General features: G+C 37.9%; 1 long non-coding RNA gene across 1 annotated transcript; it reads right to left on the bottom strand.

Moving 5' to 3' along the window:
* Nucleotides 1-6,557: 6,557 nt before the first annotated feature.
* LOC118566500 lies at nucleotides 6,558-9,718 on the bottom strand. The gene is made up of 3 exons (XR_004933079.1): nucleotides 9,572-9,718; nucleotides 9,407-9,489; nucleotides 6,558-9,267 (listed from the first exon to the last, which is right to left on the bottom strand). It is a non-coding gene; the product is annotated as an uncharacterized LOC118566500 (long non-coding RNA).
* Between the last annotated feature and the right edge of the window lie 356 nt (nucleotides 9,719-10,074).

The following is a 10,074-nucleotide window of genomic DNA, read 5'->3' as shown; positions in this document are numbered from 1 at the left end:
TTGAAAACATATTATGTCTGGTTTTGTATTTAAATTGTTTATGAAACCTTTAAATTCCTGTCCATTAGCTATTAAACTTCGAGCGTTCCATTGTAGAATTTGAATTACGCAACAATTAAAGAAGCCTTATTTTCAGATGATCCTTCCCCATGTCTAAGTTCATCATGATTTTTTTCCCATGACAAATCTTTGACATTAAAAAACTTTGTAGCTGCCTTTACTATAATTTTTATTTTTTCAGTCTTAGTTCTTGCTTGTTCTGAGCAATTAATGATATATGCAAGAAAAGGAATTAGTTTTTCTAACGTGACATTACACTGATTTTTATTTATCCCTTCTTCTTTTCCATAATTTGTTTTTGGATCATTTCCAATATTTTTCACCTCTTTCACTGCTTCAGCATATGTAATTCTCCTATCAATTTTAACTTTTTGAATTTCAGCTGCTTCTTTCCTAACCATACATCCTGCATATGCTGCAGTATGATTTCCTCCACAATTACAACATTTAACTGGGTTATTTCCACACTCACCATAAGAGTGTTCACCTCCACATCTACCACATCTCTGTTTCCCTTTACAAACATTCGCAGTATGACCATATCTTTGACATTTATAGTATCTGAGAGGCGGTGGAATATAAGCTCTTACATTAAAACTCATGTAACCAACCATCACCTTATCAGGCAGAATTTTATCTTTGAAATCTAATAGAATAGATGTACTGTCCATTTTCTCCCCATTCCTAAAAGCTTGCAATCTTTTGATGCCTATAATCTCTCCTCCTTTCATTACTTTCTTAAGCTCTTCCAAATTTTCTCCAACAGGGATCCCTGATATTACCGCCTTTCACCCCTCTTTCTTCCACCACTACCTTTCTTTCTAACACTTCTTTTTTGCATACCATTTGTAGTTTTACTGCCTTATTCTTTTGCTCAGCATTCTTACAAATAATAAGCAGGCTCCCATCTCTTAAAACTTTAGCTAGTTCTACATCTCCAATAACTTTCTTTAATCCATTTGATAGATTGATAGGACTTATCCCAATCATATCTTGTCCAGCCTTAAACTTTAAAATAACTTTAAAGTCTTCCATCATTATTTTCTTTTTTATTTCAACTCTTTCTTCCTCATCTTCAAGAGTGGCAGGGAAGTAGCAGAGGAGACAGACTTAAAAAGGCAGGATAACAAAGGAGAGAGAGTGAGCCAATTAACCAGAAACAGGTGGAGGTAATCAGAGGGAGGGAAGAGGCTGCAGGAGGAAATAAGCTGACAGAAAACACGTGGAAAGGAACAGACACTAAATCAACCCTAGAACATAAATAACCATGAAGAACAAACCTAAAACAGAAGATAAAACTAAGACTAAACAGAGCACAGAAGGGAGATCAGAAGACTGGATAAACTAAAACAGTACATGAGCTGAAGAATACAAAACAAGACAGAACAGAAACAAAACCTGAGGTGGAAGAGAGGAACAGCTGATCAAATAATAAACAAACCAAATCAAAACCCAGATTAGGACAAATTCTAGAAGTAGAAATAGTCAAATGAATAACACTATTATTTTGTGGAACCCTAATCATACTATTATAACTACACAAAGGTCTAAACAAGAGTAGCAGTTGTTTAGGTGGCATTTAGTGTTCTTATACTGTATATTATGCAAAATAAATTATACCTGCTATTCATACCTGAACTGCCTCAAATGGTCGAAAATAAATGAAAGCAACAACAACAATAAAATAATGGTAAAAGTGACACTCTCACCTTTTTCAGACGGCTGTGGCTAAGAATCTGAAATTTTATGACCTACAGCCTTTGTTTTTCCATCTTTCCAGCAGTCTTCAGAACTCCTGCCTGGCACAGAATATTTAGTTTTATAGAGGAGATTAGGTTTTTGTTGATAAAATGTGTTATACTTCAGAAATAAATGCTATTTTGAGATATATATAAGTAACGTTGGTTACTTACATTTCTCAAGTTCAAATCAAAACTGAAATCTCGTGCTCCAAGCACATACGCATATGCACGCACACACACGTAATAGAAAACAGCCAATCAGGAAGAGGGAGGGCGGGATTTAAGACAGCACAACCAATGAGAGCAGAGAGTTAAAGCAGAGAGTTAAAGTGGGGTCTCTACCTTGTCAATCAAAGGCCAGGCACGTTAGTGATTGGCTGCTTGGAGCGCCAGGCCCCGCCCCCGCTGGCGCACAGCAACTTTGAAATGACACGCCGAGCGCTTCAAACGGAGGCGCTGGCTGAACCAAACCGACGCTTTTTTTGTAACGAGTAACTAAACCAAACATTGAAAATGTATCGGAGTAAAAGTATGCAATTAAGAATGGAAACATAGTGAAGTAAAAGTAAAAGTAATCAAACAATTTTATACTCGAGAAAAGTATAAAGTACTCCAAAATATACTTAAGTACAGTGGTGAAGTATTTTTACTTCGTTACTATACAACACTGTTTGAGACTAATATTAAAACTTTCCTTTTTTAAAAAGCCTATAGATAGAGTGGCTCATGTTTTTCTGAGCTACCTCTATAGTTATGCTGCCATAGGCTTAGGCTACTGGAGGACATCAGGGCCTATTTTTCTCACTCTACTGATTTCTACTGTTCTCCAGTCTGCAGTTTTGCATTGCATTACACTGTCATTTCAGCTTTTAACTTTTTGCTCTCTCTCTTTTTTCTTCATAGTAGGTACACCTGGTCTGACGTTCTGTTAACTGTGACATCATTCAGAGAAGACAGATCACCCGCTATTACCATCTAATGTAGAACAGATTACTAGATCAATGTGTGCTTCTGTGCTTTTTTGTCTCTCTTGTTGTGTCTCTGCTCTGTCTTCTGTAACCCCAGTCGGTCGAGGCAGTTCATACTGAGCCCGGTTCTGCTGGAGGTTTTCCTTCCCGCTAATGGGTGGTTTTTCTTTCCACTGTCGCCCTATGCTTGCTCAGTATGAGGGATTGCTGCAAAGCCATGGACAATGCAGATGACTTTTCCTGTAGCTCTATTCTTCTCCAGGAGTGAATGCTGCTTGTCGGGACTTTGATGCAATCAACTGGTTTCCTTATATAGGACATTTTTGACCAATCTGTATAATCTGACCAAATCTGTGTAATATGATTGAATTTGACTGTGTAAAGTGCCTTGAGATGACATGTTTCATGAATTGGCGCTATAGAAATAAAGTTGAATTGAACTGAATTATGATGGTTGTTGGTGCATGTTGCGGCGGCAACCGGCGTTCGGTTGCCGCCTGTCAACCCTCTGATGCCATACCTTTCCAGCTTTTTTAATAGTAAACCGTAATCAATAGTGTCAAATGCCTTCTGTAAATCAATAAAAATTCCCAAAACAAATTTACATTTATCAATGCTATCTGTAATGCTTACAATTAAATCAATTAATGCAAGTGATGTGGACCTGTTTTGTCTGAACCCATACTGGCTTTCGGTTAACAATTAGTTTTGTTCTGTGAAACTGCGAAGCCGACAATCAAATCATTTTTCTAAGATTTTAGAAAACTGTGGCAAGAGTGAAACCGGACGAAAGTTGGTGAAAGTATTCTTATTTCCAGATTTGAAGAGTGGGATTACTTTAGCAGTTTTCATTCTGTTGGGAAAGAGTCCATTTTGGAAGGATAGATTGCAAATATGTGTAAATGGTTTGATGATTTCTTCCGCCACCCCTCGAACCAATCTCATGTCTAAGTCATCTATGTCAAGTGACTTTTTGTTTTTACATTTTTTAAATACACTCAAAATCTCTTGTTCATTTGTAGGGGCCAAAAACATTGCAGCTTAGAGGGAACAGAAACAGTTTGGCGCGTCAGTCAGTTCGAAACAGTTCCTGTATCGGTCACGTGACTTTCCCGTGTCGATACGCGCATCGACACGGGTTTTGCTCTATGAGCTCGACACATGCGGCGACACATCGGTGTTGCTGGATCCATCACTACCTATCGGGCTTTATTGGCCTGTGGGACTCCGGAAACAGCTGATATGTACTGCCAGTCAAAGCGACAGGCGGCTCGGCTGGTCGCCGAGGCAAAAACTCGGGTGTGGGAAGAGTTTGGAGAGGCCATGGAAAAAGACTTCCGTACGGCTTCGAAGCGATTCTGGTCCACTATCCGGGGTCTCAGGAGGGGGAAGCAGTGCAGTACCAACACTGTTTATAGTGGGGATGGAGTGCTGCTGACCTTGACTCGGGACGTTGTGCGTCGGTGGGTTAGGGTTAGGAAATTTTTGACCAATCTGTATAATATGATTGATTTTGACTTTGTAAAGTACCTTGAGATGACATGTTTCATGAATTGGCGCTATATAAATAAAATTTAATTGAATTGAATACGGCCTCTGGTACCCCGAATGGATTTTCAAGGGATGTGGAGGGGCTACTGGTCTCGGAGCGTCTCTAGGGCGTCGGCGCAAAGATCCGAATTTTTCTTTCATGAGACGGTAAGGGGATTATTTTGCAGCTGTTTTAAAAAACAAACACAATTGCTAAAATATGGAAGCCCATTTCCGCCACTCTGTTAAAAAAATAAATTCAATTCAATTAAATAAAAATTATCTCAAAATAATGAGATAGTATCTCATTGTAATGAGATAGCATCTCATTATAATGAAATAGTTTCTCAAAATAATTAGATAGTATCTCAAAATAATGAGATAGTATCTCATAATAATGAGATAACTTGAATTGGCCCTATAGCTTGAGATATGCTCAACGTGAAGAAATGGATATTGATAATATCATTGAGCAATACTTCAGAAATGGTTTTACTAATCTTGAAATCTTGCGAATTTTGGAAGAAACCCATAATGTTAAGTTCAGTCTCCGGACACTGGAGAGAAGACTGCAAAAGAAGCGCCTTTGGCGTAGAAAAAATAAGACAGATGTTGCAGAAGTGGCCTCTTTTATTGAGCAACAACTACATGGATCTGGGAGACAGCACGGCTACAGATGGATGCACCAGAAATGTTGGATGGCTGGCATAGTCACAGACAGGGAAACAGTACATCTTTTGATTCGCCTATTGGATCCAAACGGGGTTGACCTGCGTGCACAAAATCGCTTGAGACGACGCTTATATGTCAGTCGGGGACCAAACTATGTCTGGCACATCCATGGGTACGACAAATTAAAGCCTTACGGCATATGTAGTAATGGATGCATAGATGGCTTTTCGAGGAAAATTATCTGGCTAGAAGCGTATAAGACTAATAGTGACCCTTACATTTTTGCTGGCTATTTCATTGATGCTGTGATGGAGTATAATGGATTTCCACAAAAGATACGAATGGATCATGGCACAGAGAACACTTGTGTGGCAGCGATGCAAAGATTTCTGCACAACACCGAGAATGAAAATGGTTTTGAATCTGTTATTCTCGGTCCAAGTACAGGAAATCAAAGGATAGAGCGATGGTGGTGCACTAAGAAGTGAATGTGCCCAATTTTGGATGGACCATTTCGACCAGCTTAAAGCCGATGGCTATTTTGTTGACAGCATTCTGGACAAATCATTGATACAGTTTTGCTTCCTACAAACAATACAGGTAATATAAATTTATTTCTTGCTTTCAGCACACAAATTTGAAATAAGTTCCAACTAATAAAAAAGCATGACTTTTTTTTAACAAATATTTTCTTATTCCCCCCCCCCCCCCCGTTTTTTTAATCAAACAGGTGGAGCTGGATCAAGTTGTCCGTGCATGGAATGACCATCGTATACGATCTACAAATATTCCTCGGGCACCTCATGGTCGTCCCACATTAATGCACGGTGTTCCCAATCTGTATGGTGTACCAAATTTTTTACGTCTGCTAATCTAACAAAGCTGAAAATATGTATAGAAGAATGTCGTTTCAAGGATTTTCCCTGTGATGTCGATGTATTTCACTTATGCACTGAACTCATGACTGAGCACAGACTGGTAATGACAGATGATGTCTATGAAATTACTAATCTTTATGTAAGACTCCGTCAAATGATCAGTGATGGGCTGAGGGAGTAGTTTCTCTATATTACCCAGGTCCACAAAACATCCAACAGGTCAGATATTATGTCTAAATGTGCTGTGTAAACACTGTGTGATTGTAAAACTAAAATGCATGAATGAGTTACAATTTGTTTACATGGTTTACTTAAAAAGATTAATACATTTCAGTTTCCTTCAATGTTGTGGTCAAGGTCAATCTATTAATTTCAATGTATTTAATCTTATGTATTGATGTAAAATACTAGCTTCTTATTCAAAACAGTACTAAATAGTACCAACATTTGCAGGTTCTCCGTTTTCTTAGCCTTATTTGTTCAGGGAAACTGCTTAAAAATGGACAGGAGTGTTATATGTACAACCAATGTTTTAATTATGTTATTACTAATAGATAACAAATATGCTATTGTTTGCAGTTGGTATTAATTTGATAAGAGTACAACTGTTGTCCTTACTCTTGACATTCAATTTATTTACAGTGAAACAGCAAATAATAAACAGACTCTACACTTTATTCAGAATGTATTTATTTTGTATTCTGCCAACAAAGAACAATCCATTATTTTGACATCCCCAAAAATAAATCACAAGGGCTTAAGAAAAACTTGCCTTGGGTATAAATAGTACACTCATTTAATAAGCTTAAGATAAAGGGATTTACCAAGTTGTGCCCAGTAAAACAAAAAAGAAGACTCTTTTTATAACCTTCCACAAAAGAAATCCATTGTGCAAAAACGATTTTATTATGAATATGAATGCAATGTAACAAGTACAACTGTCAACACAGTTGTGTCTCATAAAAAGATAGAATAACAATAAACAGTTCCTATTTTTTTACTTTTTGTTTATTTTGGCTGTGAACTTCTAAACATGTCCTACAGTCATTTTTGCTTTACATCTTTTGATTTATAATGTCAGTTAACAATTAACATGTTAATTATGGCATAACAAAAGTCAGCTACATTGTGTTTTCTGGCATCATGGCTTTTCAGAAAGAATTTTTGACTGCTCCCCTGACAGTTAACAGATATGCAGAACTTGAGCATGTCTGGTACAATATCTCCCTTGTTGAATTTTGACAACTTATCCTTAAACAAACCAACATCTATGCTGCACAAACCAGCATTTACCTATCGCAAGCAGTCTATCCCTTTTCATTACATCTGGAGAAAGTTTGGGAAGGGTAACATCACCCTGGTAAAATGTTATCTCTAAAACCTTAAACTCTGACAAGGAAAATAGTGAGAAAATCCTCAAAACATCTAAATAGAGCTTGATAGGCAACTTGTTACTTTAATTAATTCCCCTTTCTTATTATTCCACAACTGTGGAACTCCACCCTCTACCTCCACCACTTTCAAAACTAAATAATGTCCATGACCCATACATTAGACTTCAAAATCTTGTTCATTTCAGCCCTGAAATCTGGATAGCTATCATGATAGATTGACAGCTCAATGACACAGCCACATGTGTGAGCCACAGGTCTTCTGAGAAACCCTTGAATCTTTGTGAAATCAATAAGAATTTTCTTATCCAGGAACAGGTCTGAACCTGTGCAGAACCTTAGAAACAAGGACAGATGCTGGAAATCAGCGTTCTTGATATACGTACTAACGTACTGTTGAATGTCCTTCTGATGGACATTCATTTCCTCAGGAAAGACAATGGACTTCAAAACTTTTCTTGCATTTGGTTGCAAGTTTTCATACACTGAAGAAAGGTCCTGGAGGCTGTCCCAGTGACACTGAGTGTTTTGGCCCACTGTTCAATAACGTAAGCAGGCTCCTGGACAAGTGTTTTGTGTGCAAGCTCCTGGAGGATTTTGTTTACATTGCTGGCAGTGGGCATTCATCTGCAACTGTGGTTATCAAGAATTTCTATCAGTTCCTCTATGTCAACACTGCTGAAGTCTGACTGCCATGACTGAAACACAAAGCGCTCAGATTCAGACATGCACTTAAGGAAATTCTCCACCACCTCACTTTTTACCTGTCCAAAGGCTGCTTGCTCTAATATGACAGGTGCAATCTTCATAGGAAGATATTTCTCTCTTGTCCATCCAAAAACAATTATTCGGCCTACACTCTCCCACTGCTGCTGTCCATAATCATGTCTCAGAAAAGGCACTTTATAAGTGTTTCCTGTAGTACACTGGTCATAGAATTCTTTCCAGAACTCAGAAAGACAGTCTCTAACAACTCCTCCATCATCATAACCCATCTCAGGTGTTCCATCTGGCAGTACAAGCTGGATTTTGAAATCTCTATCTAGAAGTCCGTCATCACAGAAGTGTGCTATGAGCTCAGGAAGTACCTGCCCTCTGTAAACTATCAGTATCTTCTTCACTGCCTTTCCAGATGATGTGGATTGAGGAGATATTGGCAAAGTATCATCCAAAATCTGTGGCTCAGTGTCAGAAAACGGTCCTAGAAACACTATGTTACTGCTATCCAAATCCTCCTCCCTAAGCTCTGTAGAAAGAAGTGAAAAGTTAATGTTGTCATGATTTATTATGTTTCCAACAAATAGTAAGTCAGAAGTTACTTCTGTGGATATTGTAGATTGGCTGGTCATTGCAAAATTTAGAGCAGATGAGGAGGAAGAAGAAGAGGGCTGACTCAGAGAACTGTCTTGATACTGAAAAACTGGTGAAGACAAAACTTCATCTTGACTGACTGACTGGTTAGCTTTTTTTATGGGTGTTCAGGTAAAACCTGAGAATAGTCAGTTTTGTAACATGAAACATTTGACCAACAGTGATTTTATCATCAATTGCCACTTCCTGATAATCTTTTAGATCTATTTCAAAATCTGCTATGGAGCCTTCTCTATTTCTTCCATTTGGAAAGAAGAGGCCAATAGCCATCTGGATTATCTCACTTTTTTTTAGCATCCTTTGATACATCAACCTTCCTTATTCCACCACCTCTTCTTGCTCTTACTTGTTTAAAAGCCTGTTCTTCTTCATCATAAAGCAGCCAACCTATTTCTATTTTTCTCTTTGACTTTAGAGCATTCTTCTTTACAGTTTCACATAGCTCTTCTTTTTCCATACCACAGCCATCTTCCTGAGCATTTTTTCTTTTACCCAGCTTTGATTTCAGGCGATCAAACTGTTTTGATTTGCGACTGCTTGGGGGGCCATTTTCCATCCTTTTACAGTATCCTAATAGCGCTATGCGGTCTCCATATGATGGCAAATAATTCTTGAGCTCTTCATCTGTCATGAGCTGGATGACGTTGGTATCGATCTAAACAAGGACAATAAAAATATTTTCTTTAAAACTACAAAAATGGAACTAGAATTGCATGCAAATTATTTAAATTAAATTAGATACCATTAATAGACACATGCTTAAAAAACTAGTTTTTGAAACACTGATTTGGTACCTTCTCTCTCAGCATGGTCTCAATAGTTTCCTCTGGAATATGCCTTTGTCTCAGGAAATCAGTCAGGTCATCCATTCTGTACACTGGAAGAAAAGATACACAAGACCATCATCATATGTTTCCAATAAAATGTAAAGCAAGTCATACTAAAAATTATAATTTTACCTGAAAAACTAATCATAATATAATCATTCATAATGCCATCCCTCCATCCATTCACTTTCTACCACCTTTGTCCCTGATGGGATCGGGAGGTGCTGGTCCCTCTCCAGCTAACATCCCTGGCGAGAGGTGGGGTCACCCTGGACAGGTCACCAGTATGTCGAAGGGCAACACAGAGACAGACCAGACAAACAACCACGCACACACACTCAGAGAATTTAGAGAAACCAATTAACCTAACAGTCAAGTTTTTAGACTGTGGGAGGAAGCCGGAGTACCCAGAGTTTGCACAGAGAGAACATGCAAACGCCACTCAGAAAGAACCTGGGCCGGGACATTCATAATGTCTTTAAGCACTGTTTTTTTGTCAAATGATTTTACTAAGGCTAAACTCAAACTATTTCAATGTCACAAATAAATTATTTGACAAAAATATCTAGCATCTTATTAAACTTTTGTTTAATAATAACTATCACAGTTATTTAATTTGTGTAATTACACAAATG

The sequence above is a fragment of the Fundulus heteroclitus genome, chromosome 16 (assembly GCF_011125445.2).
Source record: "Fundulus heteroclitus isolate FHET01 chromosome 16, MU-UCD_Fhet_4.1, whole genome shotgun sequence".
Lineage (NCBI taxonomy): Eukaryota > Metazoa > Chordata > Actinopteri > Cyprinodontiformes > Fundulidae > Fundulus > Fundulus heteroclitus.
This window is presented reverse-complemented; position numbering and strand designations above follow the sequence as displayed.